Source organism: Silene latifolia, chromosome 5 (assembly GCF_048544455.1).
Source record: "Silene latifolia isolate original U9 population chromosome 5, ASM4854445v1, whole genome shotgun sequence".
Classification (NCBI taxonomy): Eukaryota; Viridiplantae; Streptophyta; class Magnoliopsida; order Caryophyllales; family Caryophyllaceae; genus Silene; species Silene latifolia.
Genome location: NC_133530.1, coordinates 52,031,554 through 52,053,448, shown reverse-complemented (window position 1 = coordinate 52,053,448; position 21,895 = coordinate 52,031,554). Strand labels below are relative to the sequence as shown.

The 21,895-nt window shown below is 37.9% G+C and overlaps 1 long non-coding RNA gene across 1 annotated transcript; it reads left to right on the top strand.

The window, feature by feature from the left end:
* Positions 1-19,560: 19,560 nt before the first annotated feature.
* LOC141656108 (uncharacterized) lies at positions 19,561-21,107 on the top strand. Its single transcript, XR_012548345.1, has 3 exons — positions 19,561-19,640; positions 20,646-20,762; positions 20,997-21,107. It is a non-coding gene; the product is annotated as an uncharacterized LOC141656108 (long non-coding RNA).
* Positions 21,108-21,895: the final 788 nt, after the last annotated feature.

Sequence of the window (21,895 nt, the reverse complement as noted above, 5' to 3'; positions counted from 1 at the left end):
CATGTGACGGGTCACTCACATACTTCCGCAGCTGCGATACATGAAACACATTATGCACTCTCTCTAACGCAGCTGGTAAAGCCAGACGATAAGCAACTTCCCCAACTCGCTCTAAGATCTCATAAGGCCCTATAAACTTCTGACTTAGCTTGCCTTTCTTCCCAAATCTCATAACTCCACGCATCGGAGACACTTTCAGAAGAACCTTGTCCCCAACCTGAAACTCTATGTCCCGACGATGTAGGTCTGCATAACTCTTTTGTCGATCCTGGGCTGCTCTCATCCGTTCCCTGATCACCTTAATCTGTTCCACCATCTCATGCACCATCTCTGGTCCTAAAACCACTGCCTCAGCACTATCGTCCCAACAGATTGGACTCCTACATATCCTCCCATACAAAGCCTCAAACGGTGCCATACCAATGCTAGTGTGATAGCTGTTATTGTAAGAAAATTCTATCAAGTCCAACCTCTGCTCCCAGCTACCACCAAAATCCATCACACAAGCTCGCAACATATCCTCAAGAGTCTTGATTGTTCTCTCAGTCTGCCCGTATGTCGCAGGATGAAATGCTGTACTCATCTTCAAGGTTGTTCCTAACGATTCCTGCAACTCCTTCCAAAACCTCGATATAAACCTCGCATCTCTGTCAGATACTATGTCCTTAGGGACTCCATGTAACTTAAGCACGTTCTTTCGATAGGCCATAGCCAATTGTGCCTTAGTCCATGTATCTTTCATTGGAACAAAGTGAGCTGACTTGGTCAAACGATCCACTATCACCCAAATCATGTTGTTACCTTGTTGACTCTTTGGCAAACCCACAATGAAATCCATGGAAATGGATTCCCACTTCCACTTAGGCACCTCTAAAGACTGAATCTTACCTTGTGGTCGTCGCTGTTCACCTTTAACTCTCTGGCATGTCAAACAACGGGACACAAACTCAGCTGTCTCTTTCTTCATCCCAGGCCACCAAAACGTTTTCTTCAAATCCTTGTATAGCTTGTCTCCACCTGGATGAACTGAATATGGTGTGCAATGCGCCTCTGTCATGATCGTCTTTTTCAACTCCTCATCACTAGGAACACACCACCTACCATCGAACCTCAAGCTACCATCTGTATGAATAGAAAACCGGGACACTGTCCCTTTCTCTACTCCAGCTCTCCACTCCACTATCTTAGGATCCAAAGCCTGCTTACCCCGAATATCATCATAAAACTCAAGATGTACTGTCATATCACCCATGGCATCTCCTTTCTGCATCATATGTATCCCAAAGCTCGCTACCTCATCCCTCAGCCTCATCAAAGATAGAGTTGTACACAAGGAATGTACACTCTTCCTACTCAAAGCATCAGCAACAACATTGGCCTTCCCTTCATGGTAGATGATTTCCATGTCGTAATCGCCAATCAACTCCATCCACCTCCTCTGTCTCATGTTCAACTCCTTCTGTGTGAAGATGTACTTAAGACTCTTGTGATCAGAAAATACCTTAAAGATTGCTCCATAAAGGTAATGTCTCCAAATCTTGAGAGCAAACACCACTGCACCCAACTCCAGATCATGAGTAGGGTAATTCTCCTCATAAGGCTTCAACTGCCTAGAAGCATAGGCAATCACTTTACCATTCTGCATTAACACACATCCCAGCCCATTCTTCGAGGCATCTGTATAAACCTCGAAATTCTCGCTCCCTTCAGGCAATGCTAAGACAGGAGTTGTGGTCAAACGCTCCTTTAATGTTTGGAACGCCGTCTCACAACTCTCATCCCAACGAAACCTGTTCTCTTTCCTCATTAGCGCTGTCATCGGTCTAGCTATCTTGGAGAAATCCTTCACGAACCGTCTGTAGTATCCAGCTAAACCCAAGAAACTCCTAACCTCAAAGAACATTCTTCTGCTTCCCACTTTGTCACTGCCTCAATCTTCGTCGGATCCACAGCTACCCCATCTTTAGAGATTACATGCCCCAGAAAAGCAACTTTCTCTAACCAGAACTCACACTTGGACAGCTTAGCATACAACTCATGATCCCTCAAAGTCTGCAACACGATCCTCGGATGCTCCTCATGCTCCTCCTTAGTCTTAGAGTAGACTAAGATGTCATCGATAAACACCACTACAAACTGGTCCAAGAACTGTCTGAAGATTCTATTCATCAAATCCATAAACACTGCCGGCGCATTAGACAACCCAAACGGCATCACCACGTACTCATAATGGCCATACCTTGACGTGAAAGCTGTCTTTGGTATGTCCACCTCTCTAATCTTCACCTGATGGTACCCCGACCTCAAATCAATCTTAGAAAAGACCGTTGCACCACTCAACTGATCAAACAGGTCATCTATCCTTGGCAAAGGATACTTGTTCTTTATCGTCACACGGTTCAGCTCCCTGTAATCTATGCACAGCCTCAAGCTCCCATCTTTCTTCTTCACGAAAAGAACCGGTGCTCCCCAAGGCGACACACTTGGTCTAATGTATCCCTTCTCTATCAAATCATCCAACTGCTTCCTAAGTTCCTCCATCTCCTTAGGACCCATACGGTACGGTGCCTTAGAGATTGGCCCCGTCCCTGGCTTCAACTCTACGGTGAAATCTATCTCCCTCTTCGGTGGCAACCCCGGAATCTCCTCTGGAAAAACATCTGCAAACTCCCCCACCACTGGTATCTCATCAACTGTCGGACTCTCTATCCGATCATCTCTCACATGGCACAAGATCAGAGGACATCCCTTCCTCAGATAAGACTTCAATGTAACAGCTGCAATCAACTTAACTTTGGGTTTGACTAGAAACCCACGGTAAGACACACTAACACCCTTTGGACCTCTTAAGGACACTTTCTTTTGATGACAAATATCTTAGCTTTATACTTTCCTAACCAATCCATCCCAACTATCATCTCAAAACCGTTAAAAGGAAACTCTAGCAAGTCTACAGGGAAATCAACTTGCCCAACTATCAAAGATACATCTCTGAACAATCTCCCACACGATACAGACTCACCCGAAGGTATGAAAACTTGCTCACTAACAGACTCATATACTCTCAAACCCAACTGTTTGACATGACTCGAAGACACAAACGACTGAGAAGCCCCCGAATCAAACAAAACAAACGTAGGAATACCGTTAACAAGGAATGTACCGGTGATAACGTGCGCATCTTCCTCAGCTGCCTTCTTTTCCATCATGAATAACTTGCCACTGGTCTTCTGTCCACCTCCCTGAACAAGATCTTGGGCGATGCGGTCGGCTTAGCACCCAACCCTTGATTGTTGTTGTTGTTCGTCGGTGTCTTCGATAAGAATTATCGCCGTTGCGGTTGCCTCCACTCTGTAACTCGACTTCCCGGTTTGGCCATGATCCAGCCCGGTCCCGTTGCTCGCGAAGCTCTGTGCGGTGTCTCGAAAGATCCCGGTGCACTCGTGCACTCATGTCTCTTGTGGCCTACACCACCACAACCAAAGCAGTCACTCCCCAACTATTACTCACACTTCCACGGCCACGCCCAAAGGAAGTCCCAAGACTAAACCCGGACCCGAGAAGAAAATCCTTTGGGCGATTGCGGTTGCCTTTCTTGTGATTCGATTGGCCACCACCCTCGCTCTCAGACTTCCTCTTCTCACCACCTGACCTCTCTTGAGCCATCTCCACCAACCTCTCAGCTCTCCCAGCCCTCTCATAAGCTTCCTTAACATCGGTAAGGATTCCCACGGGTAACTTATCCATAATCGTGGTAGTCAACCCTCTTTCAAACCTCAATGCCAGGTTCTCCTCACTCAAACCCATATCGTCGCATACCGGACTTCTCATTGAACTGTCTGTAGTACTCGGCTACCGACATCTCAAATGATCATCTTAAACTTATCAAACTCCTCTCTCATCTTACTCCTCACATGCTCCGTACAAACTCCTTCCTCACAAATTCTTACGAAACTCCTCCCAAGGTATAGCAGGTAAGCCTTGGTTTGCATATATCTCCCTAGCACTCACTTTCACCGAATCCCACCACTTGCCCGCCGCCTCCCTCGGATAGAACGCGGCTGTTCCACTCTCATCTCATCAGGACAATGAACCAAATCTAAGATGTTCTCCATCTCTCTCAGCCAACTATCAAGCAGATTAGGTTCCCCAACTCCCTTGTACTCTTTCGGGTTAAACCTCGCAATATAGAGGCTGATTTTAGAATGATCAGCCTCCTTCTCCTTATTCTTATCCTTGTCCTCATTCACTCTCTTCAGGGTCTCAGTAAGAGCATCCTGGTGCTCTAACATCTTAACGATGTCATCCACGGTCATAAGCTCAGCTCTCGCATACAAAGCAGTTCTCTTGGGCGGCATCTTGAAGCTATATAAGAAAGGGTAAACATAAACACACGTACTAAACCTCAAAACACGAAAACGCGATGCCCAGCACCCACTCGATCGAGTTCCCAAACACACTCGATCGAGTAACGGCTACTCGATCGAGTGCCCCACGTGCTCGATCGAGTACCCAAACTCCGAACCCAAACAGGACCTTCGATCTCTTACCTACTCGATCGAGTATCTAGGCTACTCGATCGAGTGACCCCCTACTCGATCGAGTACCCCTAGTTACTCGATCGAGTGCCCTAAAACTCGATTCTGGACTCAAAATCGCCAAAAACCCACCCGATCGAGTCAGTCCCACTCGATCGAGTAACACTAATTCGTAAGAGCTACCCGCATGTTACGTTATATGCTAACATGCTAAACTTTATAAATCACATATTACGTCATAACAATCATGCTACACATCTTTTCTACATCTACGAGATCATTTCATCATGCTATTAATTGCCACGTTGTAAAACATTCAACATGCTATCATTTCATCAACAGTTTCTATATATATCATCACTTTTCTTTCACCTTCTCAACTTCCAACTTCGAACATCCAACAATCAACACATTCCATCACATTTGTAAACAAGTTAACCAAACACACATACAACTCGACAAACACTTCCCCCATGTGACCGGTTCAAAGTTGTAGGGCGACCCCTGCGACTTTAGGACGTCTCCCAAGCCTTTGCACTAGCTCCTACAACTTTTACCCCGGGTTCATTTTAATTGACTCTCTATGTTCATTAAGTTCATTGGTTACAGGTTTCAGGATCGTCGCTCTGATACCATTTGTAACACCCCCATACTCCAAGTGCCTTACCAGGACCACTCAGGTATGAAGACATTACCATCTCGGTTACCCGAGGCAATGATAATCAAACAGCAATAAAGAAACAACGTTTATTATAAATAGTTTAACGAATAGTTACAATCCATGAAACCAACTAAAAGTGCGATACATTATTCTCAAATGACTGTTTCTAATCCGAAATGTAAATAAACTAAGGCTACAAATGGAAGACTCCTATCATCATGTCGTGGCATCCCACTATCCCGACTCATCTCAATACCTGCTCAATATCTGCTCACCATCCCCGAATGGATCACCGCGGGTTTACAAAACAACACCGGGTCGATTAATCACACAATCAATATAGATAACAATAATAAGATAAACAGACAATGAATCGTCAAACACACACACACACACACACACACACACACACACACACACACACACCACCAACTCCCATCATCTCAATATCGATCCCTTTGGACCGGACCAGCCGATGGGGGACCGCAGCCGTTCCCACCTAAGCCCCGCTCATCACACGAGCGATAACCCTGTCCATTAACGTGCACATCCCCTTCCGTGGCGGGTTCCACGAAGGGCGAAACTAGGGCGTGAAGTCACTCCCGCAAGTGACCCCACTCAGCCGAGAACGCATCTCGAGAACCATCAACAAGAATCACAACCACAAACACAAGACAATCATTATATCAAACAACCAAATACAAAGACATCACCAATATCCCATTATGGGACTAATACTGAGTAGGAAATCCTACCTGGAAAGCACAACAAGCAGACGGTATCTACAGCTGTATCAAAAAGCCTCTTCTACGAACCCTCCTCCTATCATATAACACATATAGGCCACACATCACATACTACACACAAAACCCCCAATCTCTAAATTAGGGTTTAACCAAACTTAACTAAACATTATAAAAATTATATTAAAAGCTTACCCTCGACGCAAGGAACTCAACGATACGAACAACGACAAGAACTGACCGTCTGAACTCCGGGAATTGCTAAGAATGCGATTAGGAAGATGAACTGGTTGCTTTCTCTCTTAAACAGGGTTTTAGGTTTTGCAAAAGTGATTTAAAACAATGACGGCTATGTTTAAATACCTTAATCGCATAATTAACAAAACCCGAGAAAACTCCCCGTAAAACCGGACACTCGATCGAGTACCCAAGGTACTCGATCGAGTACCCCCTTACTCGATCGAGTACCCCAGCTACTCGATCGAGTACCCAACAGGTCAGAAACTATTTTATTACGCAACCCACCCTTACTCGACAGAGTAAGGGCTACTCGATAGAGTACCCCAAGACTTATAAATACGGAGTATTACACTTTATCGGTCGGGATTGATAGGTTTAGTATTGTTATTCTCAATAACGTTACTTTTAACATTACCTTGTATCAATTCCATTCTAATTTTACTTCTTTGAACCTCGTCCTTTTCTTAACGGTTTAAGAGAATGCTCCCACTCATTTCAATGAGTCTTTGCTAAGAGAAGCAAAATTGAATTTCATGAAGACTACTCTTCAATTCATCCGTTTAGTCTTAAAACTTTCATTGAAGTGGTTGCGGTATTTTGGTCAATTTTGATTTCCTACAAATCTAGTTACCAAAATGATTTAACGTTTCAAAGTACTTAATTCAATTAAGCATATGAGAAACAATTCATTGTAAGTAGATATGTTAGTCAAGAATCAAAAACCCTTTTGATCATGAATATCTTTTATCTATACTCTTTACAAGAGATCCTTCCACTGGATAACACGAGGTTTTAGAAGAAAATTCATATTTGTCTTTAGTTACGATGTTTAATGGAGATTTGAATTAAAATCGAAATGATATCGTATATAATTTGAGGTAAGGAATTAGAACAATATGATTAACGGAATAATGAAAACAAAAAACATTTATCGTTATAATAATACTTGTAAATAATTTAACAAGATATGAGCATTTATATAGTGACCTCTACCCAACTATAATAAATGATTCCAAGATCCAAATTCATATTAACTTGGGCACGGTAGGGCCGATTCATCCCTTATCAATATAACTCGGTGGATTAACTCTTTAATCGATTCTACTTTTAGAACTCTTGGTCGATAAAATTACATTAATATTTATCTTTAGCCCGAAACACATCCGGCAACCGTCGAGAATACTTTCGTTGAGTTCAACCCAAATTTCGAATAAATGTGTCCATGATCCAAATTTACATCAACTTGGGCATCGGTAAAGCCGAATACAACCCTTATCTTTATAAATTCGGTGGGTAGACATTTATCACCCACTTCCCCTACGTAGCAAGGTTTGTACCCCGGTAAGGCCGAGTGCACTCCCTCACGAAATATGTTTTCATGGTTTCTAATTTTTGGTAAGCAAGTCTCAATTGTTTATTTTAGCGAGAGGTCATGTCAATTTATTATCTATCACGTTTTAAGTGAACTAAAGCGGTGAACTACGATAATTTTAATTGACACGGTCGATAAACTCGATTAAAATGCATGTTTAGTTATGGCGATTTAGCGATGCATGCAACATATAAATAAAATGCAAAGCATGAAAATAAAATCCTAGTATGGCCTTCCTAAAATAGTAAATCTAATAAACTATTACAAATTCGGAAACCAACTCCTTTGGTCCCTTGAGCTTCGATCTTGTCACGCATTTCAAGGCAACACTTTCTTTGATGGATCGCCTTCTCGAGTGGCACCGTCTTCAAGGAACTCCGGAATAAATAAATTACAAAATGAATTACATAATTTCCTATTATACATTTGTAATAAAAATAAAAATAAATCTATTAAATTACAAAACGGTGATACGAGATCACAATAATTACAACCGAATCGATATTCCCATACATTTCGGGTAATACCAATTAAAACTAAGGCCATACTAAGTAAAATTACATAATTAAAAAATTACATAAAATTAAAATATGACAATCATAAATAAAATGCAGCATTATAATATGTATGAACATGCTAGATTTTATGCTAAATCGCCTTTAAAGAGCCAATATCGCATATTAATCGGTTTTTACGGATTTGCGTGATCTAACCTTTTAAAATCACAATAATTACATAAATTCATATTTATGTACAAGTTAATTAACCTAACCATATTAGGACTCAAAATTAGTCTCCACTAACATTTTGACAATAATTAACCTTGATTTCTTAATATTGTTCATAAATGGACCCAAAATACAAAATTATGCTATAAACTTCAAATTAAATTATAAAAATTTCAAATAATTTCGAAATTTGAAATTTAAACTCATGAATATTCTGGAAAAATACCATGACACTCATAATGTTCAAAACTTAGGTTAAAAATTTCGAAAATTTATCGAGAAAAACAATGTTGCTGTTTATCGGTTTTAACAATTATGACCATAAAAACATGAGAAAAATTATTTTCATCAAATTTTCACTTTTAGATCTGAAATATATGATAAAATGCAACATGTGACGTTTTTCCTTTAGTCATGAAGTATGTTTTAGCATTATTACCAATTATAGTCACTATTTATGTGATTTTTCATCAAAAATTCATAAATCATGCATAAAGACTTCATTATAGACAAATATTTTACACACATCTTGTAAAATTTCATGTGACAACATACTAAATTTTCATGACCAGATTCAAAATATAACTCATATTAACTTATTTACCCATTTAAATACGATTTTAACTTGAAAAAACCATATTTCGAGCAAAACAACTCATTTTATCATGAAAATTTACAGGCCATCAGTAGATAATATATGTGAAAACATATCCAAAAACCACTGAAAAAATCGAAGTTTAGCTATTTTTCGTCCAAAAATGACATTTTTATCATAAAAAATCACATTTTAATGCCAATATTATATAAAATGAACAATAAAATTCATAAATAAACCAAAATGTCCTAAAAATCACTTAGGACCAGAAACTTTTAACATGCAAGGTTATTTTTAGGTTTATCTTCATAAAACCAAATTAATTAGTTTTGTATGTTAATCATATAACTCGGAAAAACTATAAACCGATTTGCATGCAAACAACCTTAGGCTCATGATACCGCTTGTTAGGATTCACTAATACCATTACTTTACATATTCATATATGTGACATTTATTTAGTCATAAAATAAAAGCTAGATCTTATGCATGCAAACCAAAACAAGATAAGAGAAGAAATCATCAATCTTACTATATGATTTCGGATTAATGGGCACCAACAAATTCACCTATTTGTTAGTTCTTGAGCTTTCCTTAAAATGGATGAACAAAAGGTCCAAATTAGAACCTCTCCCAAAAGTGAATACCCAAGGAAACCTCTTAATAACCAATATTATTTTGAACTAGAAATAATACAAGTCTTACTATAAAATTGACACAAAAATATTTGATAATAAGCCCCTTATTGTGAGAAATTGGACTGAGAATGTTGAATTAACAAAGGATGATGTTAAAGCAGTCCCTGTATGGTTCAAACTGATGAACTTACCTTTAAAATTCTGGGGTAAGTGTCTCCCAAAAATTGCAGGACTTTTGGGTAAGTACATACGCAGTGATGTTTCTACCATGGAAAAAACCCGTCTTGGCTTTGCACGTGTTTTACTTGAAGTACCCTTTGGTCAAAAGTTACCTACTTTTGTTAAATTTCTTGATGAAGATGGTAACATTGTTAAGATTGTGGTTGAGTGTGAATGGCAACCAATTTCATGCTCTGTGTGTGGGGGTATAGGTCATGAGAGTGAGAAATGCAGAAACCTAAACCAAAATCACCGAGAAACTGTTCAACAACGGTGGATCCCAAAAAACCACCATCTCTGCTCTGTTGTGACTGTTAACCCACCCTCTGTCATTGTGCCCACTCCTCAACCAAAAAGCCTCGTATCTCCCGTGGTCATTCTACCCGTGACCCCCGCTAGGACTAAGACCCCCGAGGAAGTCCAAGATAAGTTGCAGTTACTTGGTCCAAGGATGGTACTTACAATCAAGTTCAAACGCCCGCAAAACCACCTATCACTATGAGCGGGCGAAATTATTCGAGCAGGGAAAACCAATACTCACCTCAGTCAATATACTTTCCAGGATGCTTTGAACAATGCAACCCCAAAACCTGGGATTGGCACTGCTCTGTCTGGCAATACTAATAGGGTGGGGATTGGTACAATTGGTAGTGTGTTACTCCCTCCTGGGAGTAATGCATAGTCTTGGTTTCTGGAACATTAGGGGCCTGAACAATCCATCTAAACAAAAGCAAGTTAAATGGTTTCTTCATTCTCATCAGGTGGGTTTATTTGGGCTCCTTGAGACAAAGGTAAAACCTTTGTCTCTAAATGCAGTTAGAACTAATGTGTGTGATGGCTGGTCTGTGTCTACTAACACTTCTTGTCACACTGGAGGAAGAGTATGGGTGCTCTGGAATCCTAGCATCTTTCATGTTCATTTTGTTCATTATAGTGCTCAGCTCATTCATATGGAGGTTACTGAGATTAGTACAAAGTTCCATTTCTACTGTTCCATGATTTATGCCTTTAATGACACTGCTGGAAGAAGGTCCCTTTGGCATGATTTGAATCTCCTCTCAAGTGGAGTTCATATTCCTTGGATCCTTTGTGGAGATTTCAATTGTGTCTTGAGCCCTTCTGAAAGATTGGGGGGTCAAACTTCTGAGGAGGAAATGGTAGATTTCCAGGCCTGTATTGATCATTGTCACCTAGTGGATAGTCCTGCTGTTGGCTCCTTTTACACTTGGAATAACAAGCAGGACCCTCAGACTAGAGTGTATTCCAGGCTTGATAGGGTTCTTGTTAATAGTGAATGGCTTCAGTGGAGACCTTCTTCTCATGCCCATTTCTACAATGAAGGTCTCTTTGATCATACTCCCTGCATTATTCAGGATGCTACCAATCAGACTGCAGGGAGAAAAAGCTTTAAATATTACAACATGTGGAGTCAAGTCCCAGAATTTCATACTTGTGTTGCTCTTTTTTGGCATAAAATCTGGCAGGGGACTAGAATGTTTCAAGTTGTTATGAAATTGAAAAGTTTGAAATATCCTTTGAAAGCTCTTAATAAGCATCTTTTTGGTGATATTGAGAATAGCACTGTTCATGCCTGGAAAGTTTTATCTAACATTCAAGATCAGCTTAAGTCTTGCCCTGCTGATCATGATCTTATTGCTCAAGAAAAAGAAGCTGCTAACACTTACAGAAATTTGCAGATTGCTTGTGACAGCTTCCTTTTGCAGAAAACTAAAGCTACTTGGGTTAATCAAGGTGACAATAACACCAAGTATTTCCATAGTATTTTGAAAAGTAAGAGTGCAAGGAATAAGATATTCCTTATTGAAGATGTTAATGGTGTTGCACATTCTAATGGAAGTGATATTCAAAATGCCTTCTTGCAATACTATGAGGAGCTTCTTGGTAAAACTGGAACTGTCACTACTGTCAGTTCTAGTGTTGTTCAGTTGGGACCTGTTTGCTCTCAAGAGCACACTGCTATACTTTTGTCACCTGTTACTAAAAAAGAAATTAAGGAGGCCATTTTTTCCATTCCTACTCATAAGGCCCCTGGGCCTGATGGGTTTTCTAGTGCATTCTTTAAAGATGCATGGCCTATCCTTGGGGAGGAGGTATGTGATGCAATTCTGGATTTCTTTCACACTGGTAAACTCTTGCAGCAAGTGAACCATACCTTCATCACTCTGATACCTAAAATTGATATTCCCCAAAATGTCACTCAATTTAGACCCATCTCCTGCTGTAATGTACTTTATAAAGCTATTTCTAAGATTTTGTGTACTAGGCTAGCTGCTGTCTTGCCTGACATCATTGATAAGAGTCAGGGTGGTTTTGTTAAAGGCAGGAGTATAGTTGAGAATATCTTAATTTGTCAGGACCTTGTAAGACTTTACAATAGAAAATCTATCTCTCCCAGATGTTTGATGAAAATTGATTTAAAGAAAGCATATGATTCTGTGAATTGGGATTTTGTAGAACATATGCTCATTGCTTTACAGTTCCCTGACAAGTTCATTAAGCTTGTTATGGTTTGTGTTAGATCTGCTTCCTACTCTCTGGTTCTCAATGGAGAGAATTTTGGTTACTTTAAAGGAGCAAAAGGATTAAGGCAGGGTGATCCCATCTCCCCCTTGCTGTTTACTATCACAATGGAATATTTGAGTAGGATTCTTAAGCATGTGACCACTACTATGCCTTTCAAGTATCATCCTCTTTGCAGTCACCTCAAAATTTCTCACCTAATGTTTGCTGATGACCTTCTGTTGTTCTCCAAGGGTGATATAACTTCCATAATGATTCTATTGAGGGCATTTGCTACCTTCTCTGTGGCCACTAGGCTACAGATGAACACCATGAAGTCCAATATTTATTTTAATGGTGTTTCTTCTGGTCTCAAAGCTGATGTTATGCAAGTTTCTGGTTTCAGTGAAGGGTCTCTGCCATTTAAGTACTTGGGAGTCCCTATTTCTGCTGGTAGGGTCCCCAAAGATTATGCTTGCCTCATTGAAAAAGTCACTGATAGAATTAGAGGGTATGCTGCTAAAAAACTCTCTTACTCAGGCAGGCTAACTCTTGTGAATGCTGTGCTCACTACTCTTTATACTTATTGGGCAACAATCTTTATTATTCCAAAAGGGGTCTTGAAGAAAATTGATGCTCTTTGTAGGAACTATCTATGGGATGGTTCTACTGAATATATGCGAGTTCCCTTGGTTGGATGGGAGAAAGTTTGTGTCCCTAAAAGTGAAGGTGGATTAGGGATTAGAAATAGTTATGCATGGAATCTTCTTTGCCGCCATCTCCGCAAATTATCTTGGTGGATTTATACAAAGCCTGATAGCTTGTGGGTTCAGTGGGTGCATCATGTGTATATGAAAGGAGTTCACGGCATGTTTATACTCCAACAATCGATATCTTTGCTTGAGCCGGAAAACCATTTATAGAGTTAGGCAGAAGTTTGAATTGGCCTTCTCCTCCTTTGGTCAATGGTTGCCTAGTTCTAAGGACTACACTCCTGCTAGTGGATATAATTGGATCAGGAAGAAGCAGCCTGTGGTTAACTGGGAGCATACTGTCTGGAATTCCTGGTCTGTTCCCAAGCATATGTTTATTAATTGGTTGATAACTCGTGAAGCTTTCGCTCAAGGATAGGCTCTATCATCTTGGCGTCTCTCCCGATGATCTGGCTGTCTATGTGGTGCTTACTCGAGACTCATGTACACTTGTTCATCAATGTGTGTATACACGAAGACGATGCTTTTTGAGCAAAGAAATTGAAGATCACTCTGCTGTTTAATCTCCTTGGATGGATCTCCTCCAAATCTTGGGCTAAGGTGAAGAAATGGGTTACTATAGCTTGGATTCAAGCTGTTTACTACACTATCTGGATTCAGCGGAATAGTGCAAGAATCAATGGGTGTGTTATGCATCCTGATGCAGTCTTTCAGCATATTAGTAGCATTCTCAATTTACGTACTATGTATTGGCTCAAATGTACTAAAAGAGTTAGTGATGAAACTTGGATAAAATCAATTCAAATATGATTGATTTATCCTTGTTTTATGAATTGTTGTGTTTGTAATTGTTTGTTATGAGCTTAATGAGAATTTCTAACCTTTCACCAAAAAAAAGACACAAAAATATTTTGTATTTTCCCTTGAATATTTCGGTCAAGAGAGGAGCTTTTGTGAGGTTTTTATTTCTCTAAAAGTTTCATAAGATGTAGAGAGATTAGTAATTTCTTACACTAGAAATTATATCATAAAAGATGAATGAATAATGGAGAGGAAAAACCCTTGCCTTTTTCTCATGCAAAACCGGTTGGAGGGGAGGAGTGTGCCCAATGCATGAGCTAGTTTTTCTACCCAAGAAATAATAGGTATGCAAGGCTAAGACTATAGGTAATTATTGTGTTTTCCACTTAAAAATAATTAACACAATATCAATCATAATCCCCTCCATTTTCGGCACATATATAAAATGGGAGGTCCATTTTATTTTTGTCATTTGTCAATTGTAACATATGTGACATGTTACTTGACATATGAAATTGTAATGTATTTTTAACATATTAAAAATCAACATACTCATAAAATATGTCATATACAAAATCGACTAGTAATTCGTAATTACTTGTACCAAAACGGTTTATCAAATTATAAATTACAACGTCTTGTATTTATAATAAATTATTCATTCAATTTCAATTTCAATTGTTTCGTAAACAATAATTTTATCTAAGTAATAAAACAATTCGATTACTTAGACCGTATCTCATTTAATCAAATTACAATAAGACACGTTAACTTTACTCACAAAATTACCCGTCAATTTTAAGCAATTTAATTAACTCGTATCGGCATACGATTAATTAAATAATCGATTAAGAGTATTTCCCTATAGGTATGACCTAAGGGGATCAACTGATCACCACCGTCGCACGACAGTAATGTCAAACTCTAGTCAGCCAATCATTACCGATATGTGTGGACCAAATTGATAAAATATTACATCCCACATGTATTCTTAAAATGAGATTTAAACATGTGATCATCATGATCGACAGTTGTGATCGCATTATTGTCGGAGGACACATATTCCAACATCTTAAACTTTTGTTGATTCGGATTCGACTAGTACCGACACTACAAGAAAAAAGGTGGAAGACAAGACGATTATTCTTTGGTTTGGTTGTATTATGAGAAAGTGCCTTGTGACGGTCAAATACAAGGTAAAGAAATCAACTTTACATTCTCTTGTAAAGTTTGTTCCGCGGGGGGAGGGGGGAGTCGTCCCTTATTAATGGAAGAAGGGAACGGGAACGAGAACTTTGACCAGTCACTTGGAATGAAAGCATGAACTAATTGTCGAAACACAAAATCAGCGGACGAAAGGCAAAACACCCGACAATTGGTGGCTATGCATCTTCGATGCCCGGTGGAGGTTAACCGGTCTTTTATAACCGAAAAACTGTGGTTGATAAGATGGCTAAATATGTTTGTATGATCGAGCAACCTTTTACTTATGATGATTCTAAAGAATTAGAAGAATTTGTTAAATTATCTTTACAACCTTTTGTATTATAAAGTGTCAAGAAAAACATTTAAAAAAGCGTACTAAATCTCAATATGAACGAGCTAGAAATGAATTGATTGCTTTGTTTTTCATCATATGAAAACCGTGTTTGTTTTTCATCATATGAAAGTGATTGTTGGACATCTAAACAAGCTGAACCCTATTTATATATTATTTTACATTGGATTGGTAATGATTTTAGATTAGATAAACGTATAATTACTTTTGATTTAATGGAAGAACAATACACCAATTATAATATTTTCACTCGTATTAACAACACAATTACCGAGTTTAAGTTAAGCAACAAAATTATGTCTATTTATTTTGATAATGCTTCCGTCAACCCAAAATGCATTAATAATGTTAAATTACAAATGAAAATGTTGTTCAAAGGATAACTTGTCCATGTTAGATGTTGTGCTTACATTATTAAGCTGTCCGCATAAGAAGGTATATCTTCGTTATTTCCTTTGTTATACCCAATTAGAAGTGTAATTAAATGGATTAGAAATGAAATGAATTTTAGATGTGAATTTATTGATTGTGTAAACGTCTGGAGTTAAGGCCTAAGAAATGGTCATTAGATACACCAAAAAGATGGAGTTCAACTCATAAAATGCTATTTGATGCTATCAGATATAAAGATGTTATCACTCATTTGTATAATGAACACGAGGCTCATAAAGACGATGTCAACTTAATTAATGAATCTATGTGGTTACTTGCCAAACATGTATGCGATTTGTTAAAAGTTTTAAAGATGTAACAAATGTTTTTTCTCAAGTTTATAACCTTAATGTCATTGTGTTATTTTGCGATGTTGCTTCATCGTTGATGCAATGAAACAATGTGAAAATGTAGATTGCTTAAGATCGGTTTTTGCTAAAATGAAGAAAAAATGGTTAGATTATTTTATTCAATTTCCCACTATTTATTGTGTTGGTTTGATATTTGTTCTATGTGTTAAAGCAAGTGGTTTAAAAGACATGTTATATTTTTATTACAAAATTTTAGGTTTCATATTGTGCATCAATTATATGCTCTTTATGAAAATGAACTTGCGGGGGAATGTGGATCTAGTTCTAAGAAGTCTAAAATAATGCCGACTAAGACTATTTTTGACCGCCCAATAGCTTGTAACTCTTAACAAAACACAATCAACTAGTACTACTTCTAGAACATCTTCCACCGCTTATACTATAACCGAATATTTAAACTTTGACCATCGTTCCGTTGGGGGGCAACAATCCGAGATTCTAACACGGTGGAGGAATCACTCCGCCCAATTTCTCATATTATCCAAAGTTGTTAGGGATGTACTAGTAGTGCCCAGTACTACCGGTGCGTCCAAGTCTACTTTTAGTGGAGGTAGAAGGGTTCTAGATGAAAAAAGATCAAGCTAGGACTCAAAAACCGTCAAAATGTGTGTGTGAAAAAAAAACTTGGGATCAAGCGGAAAAAAGATGTTAAAGAGATAATGATGAAGAAGAAGAAAGTGATACAAATGAATTATTGACAACCGATGCTTCTTCCGTGCCGAAACTCCCGTCGAAACCGATGAAGATTGATTACGCCAACACCGCCAAATCCGCCATAAAGATAAGTAAGAGAAGTGAAGAACTACGTGGGTTTTGATTCTTTTGAGATACGCAGACATCCAAATTAACGTAATTTGAAAAATAATAAAAATATTTGATATCGTTTTAAAGAGCTACATTAATTTCGATCAAGCCTTTTTTTTTTCTATTTTTAAACACTAAATAACTAAAACTTACCAAAAAAAAAATAACAACTAAATACTTCCTCCTATTCTGAATAACTCTCCCTATTTCCTTTTCCGTGTGTTCACAATTTCTTCCCTATTTCTATGTTTGGGAAGTGTTTGTGCTAAGAATTTAGTTCTATGGCGAGGTAGTGTGTTTGTGTGGTCCAATTTAATCATATAGTAGGATAGTGTGCTTCCTTAATCTTTGTGTCAAAACAAAAGGGGAATGTTATGGAGGATAAGAGGGAGTAACTAATATCGACAGTTTACAAATAACGATATTACAACTAAATGCTCCTAGTTTAAAAATAACGATTATTACAATTTACAACACTAAATAACAAAAAAAGGACCAACTGTCCGGCCCGCACCCAGCTCGCTAACCCATCACTCACCCGTGCCGATTCAAGGCCACCAATCTCCAGCCTGGCCCGCTTTTAGCACGACATCACCCAGCCCAAAGTGTGAGCTCGACCCTCCCCCTAACCCAGCACGCCCCATGCTGAACCGCCCCCAAGTCCACCTCTAACTCCAAGTATTGTATATATGGAGGTGGTAAGTAGATGAGTGATATCATTGGGATGATGTTATTAAGTGACATCACTCCAATGATGTCACTAGCATGACTTGTCTGGCGGATATCTAGATTAAGAGGTTCTCCGTCTAAGTAATATTCGGATTTTAAAGTCTTTTAGACCCGAGTGGGCCATCAAGGCTCGTCAACCGTGCCAGTTTGTCTGGGGTATTATATTTATTTTACGGAAAATTCACGTGGTACCCTTGAACTTTGTCATTTTGTACTTGGTACCCAACTTTTTAAGTTTATGCACATGATATCCTTGAGATTTGATTTTCAAGCACAACGTGCCCTTTTTATTGTGTTTAAAATTTTCAATTGAGTATAAATCATAGAACAGAAATCGGATTTGACTAATTTTTTTTTCCTAACTGATTACCTCTTCGAGATCTATAAATTGATAAAAAGAAAGTGGTCATTCGGAAATTTAAGATAGAAATATATGGTTGATTTGAGATTTTCGTTAAAAAAAACCTTATAAAATGTCAGTCGACGATTTTTTTTTCTCAAATCGTAGATTATTACAAGATAATCATTTTAAGAAAAAAATTTGGCTGATTCTGAATTCCAATTTAGGAGTTATGCACAATTGAGTTTTTTTATAGCGACAAAAAAGACATGTTGTTCATGAAAATCAAACATGGAGGGTATCATATACACAAACTTAAAAAGTTGGTTACCACGTACAAAATGACAAAGTTTAAGGGTATCACGTGAATTTTCCGTTTATTTTATACCCTAACAAAAATGATTGAAGTGGAAGAAATACTAACTCACCTCAAATCCTTAAGTTTGTGAAAAAAAAATGGCAGCCATATTAGTGGAACTTGGGAATTGGGGCGTATTCTACATCAAACTTAACACTAAATTAACAGTTAATGTATTATATAATCGGTTGTATATACAACTTATTCAATATTGTTGAGCTTTGTTATAAAGTTGTCGAGCTCTATTAACAAAATTATCAAGCCATGGTACAAAGTTATTGAGTTTAACAGAATAATTATTAAGCTCAATAACTTCGTAAAATAGCTCAATAACTTTTAAAATAACTCAACAACTTTGTGTGAGAGCTCGATAACTTTGATGCAGTTGTATAATGCTATTATACAACTGATTGTAGGATAGTATTTGTGCTAAATTAATAACCACTAGACTACATTAGCTGTAAAAAAAAATTAAAGCCCTAAATAATAGGAGTAAAATTCATGTTTCAAACGTTTTTATTTCAGATTTTCATGTTTTTTGGGCGGAGCTCAAAGACGAATTTTGGGCCAAAATTTCGAGGGCATGTACTATCGCATGGGCCGCACACCCTCAAAGACGAACCTGGGTTATATTTCCTTTGTTATTTCGAGATTATGGGTGATGGAAGCATACTATGATTTTCATTTTTTTGTAACTTATGTTGTTGGCCTTGGACATGAGTTAATTTCACTTAAATAGACTATTAAGATAGTAACTCGTAAGTTGACTTGACAAACGGGTCAGTTCGGATCAATTTTGGGTTTGGGTATTTTGGGTTTGTAGACTTTGGGTCGGGTCGGGTCATGTCAGGTCATTTCAGGTTCGGGTCCTTTTCAGGCTAGCTATGATAAAGTTATTTGTGGATAATAATTAGTTTGCAACAATAAACATTAGGGCGGGTTATATCGGTACGAGTCAAGTTCAGGTCTTGAGTTCGGACATCCGATCGGGTTATTCGGATCGGGTTAATTTTGTCAGGCCTTCTCTTAAGTTAGATAATACCAGCAGGGTATTAATTGTTAATTTGTTTGGTTCTAAACCTCCTTTAAAATAAAAATAAAACACGAACTCTTATTTAAGACCATAAATTAAACAACACTCACAACTAATTTAAATGATATTAAAATGAAATTGTGGTGTGGATTTTAAGTTAAGAGTGTCTTAAACAAGACCTACAATTCTGAATTATTGTGTTGTGTGAAAAGTGAAAATCTCACCTCAACTTGTCTCATCTTCTCAGGTAAGTTTTCACTTGGTGATTCAAATTTAGCTTACTAGCAGTCTAGCACCATTTCATCGTACTTGATTGTTCAAGAAACTACAATTCCTTGTCAAAGCTGCCATCTTTTTTAAAAAATTTAACACATTTTCTGAAATTACATTATTGTTTATAAGCCTAACTTAAAAATAAATGTATAAATTGTTAAAATAACAACAATTTCTTGGTAAAGTTGAAATCTTTTTTACTGATACTTGGAGATACAAGCTACATGTGGACCATTATGTTACATTTTCTTTGGGATTTATTGAAATTCGAAATGATTAGAGTTATAGTTCCTTGTTATTTCGAGATTATGGGTGATTTTCTGTAAATGTATGTCCATTGGCCTTCCTTGTAAATGATAGAGATGGGTGGAATTAAGGAGTACCCATTATGGATATTGGGGTGGGGGACAGCGGTCTCGGAGATATTAAAGGGGATATGGGAGATAGAATTCGAGGGTTGGGGAACACAACGACTGTGGTGGGTTTGGATGGGGAGAGCGGCCTTGGTGTGGGCAACAACCTACTTAGATTCGGCTAAAACTAGTGTGTGTTTAAAATGAACTATATGCGAGTGTGGAGCATTCAACACATCACACATGTATGTGGTATCGGAGTACTATAGGCAGCAAACGATGGTCGGATTGTTAGGGATGAAATGTTGGTTATGAGGACTGAAGCAAGATAGCTGATTAAATTGAAAAAGATAGTTAATGATCTATAGTGAATGAAATGATCAGATCTTACTGAATGAAGATGTCTTTCCACATAAATACATTTATTTCTTAGTAAAATTATCATCTCTTCTGTTAGCTATTCTTCTCATCAAACAATTTAATCTTCTTTTCAATGTCGGTTTTTTACTTAGAGAAGGATTAGAGGAGAATGAAGATATGATTTAATTATGTTCATAGTTGTAAAATGTAGGATTGTTTGATAATAGTGGTAACTTGTTTCTTCTTTTGCCTTTTCTTTTATGCAGCTACATAGATGGACAAACTTGAAGAAATGCTTAAGGAATACTCTCTTTGCGAGACACATGAGCATGGTAATGAGTCGAGCAAATCAACTACAACTACCATAAATCACTCTCAACTCTGTAAGTATTGTTACACTTGATTTATTTTTAATAAAAGCAACAACAAGTTTTGTAAAATATATTTCTGTTTGATGAAGGTAATGACTAATGATATCTTCTGTTAATGTTAAATATTCTTCTCATCAAACTATTTAATCTTCTTTTCAATGTCGATTTTTACTCAGACAAGGAGTAGAGGAGACTGAAGGTATGATTTCATTCTGTTCTTAGTGCTACCTTGTTTTTTTCATTCAGCTATACAAATGGACAAAATTGAAGAAATGTTAAAGGAATGTTCCAATTATGAGGACTATGAGCATGATCAAGAGTTCAGCAAATTGACTACGGCCACCACTAGTCACTCACTAAACTGTAAGTAATCTCACATGTTCTCTTTTTTTTTTTTTTTTTTTTTTTAAATTAAAGAAGGGATGCATTTTGTATGTTAAGAGTAAAGCAGTCTATGAATTGTGGCGATTGAGGAAGGCCGTATATGAATTGTGGCATTGTGGCGTCAATGTAGCTCTTTGAAGAACACGGTATATGATTTTTGGCGTCAACTTGGCTCATTGCAAAATGCAGTATATGAAACAGTATACAAAGTCATATGGATATTGTAGTCTTAAACCAACCACAGTGTCAGCAGGCGTGAAACAGTATGAGTGGTAAAACAAAAGTGGGGAAGTAGACCAATCTTCAGTTGAAATACATTTGTAAACGATGAGTGGAATAGTCTCGGCATTATTCCAGCATGTAGGTATTGAAGACATTTAGGGTGTGTTTGGAGGGAAAAGAAAGGGAGGGAGAGCAGGGAATTTAAAATCTCTTGTTTGGATAGCAAATGAGGGTGGAGGGAAATGAAGGGGGAGTGATTTGAAGGGATTCAATTTCTCTCCTCCAAGCCTAATTAAAATCTCTCCATAATAGGTAAGATTTGGAGGGAAATTGTATCCAAACACCCACACTCCATTCCCCCTCACCTTCCTTTCTCTCCCTTTCCCTTCCCTCCTTCCCCCTCCCTTCCCTTTCCTTCCATTTTTGCTATCAAACACACCCTTAAGGATGCCTAATTGCCTATATCAATCGGCATTATTCCAGCATGTAGGAATTGAAGAGATTTAAGGATGCCTATATCAATAAGGAAGAAACAGGTG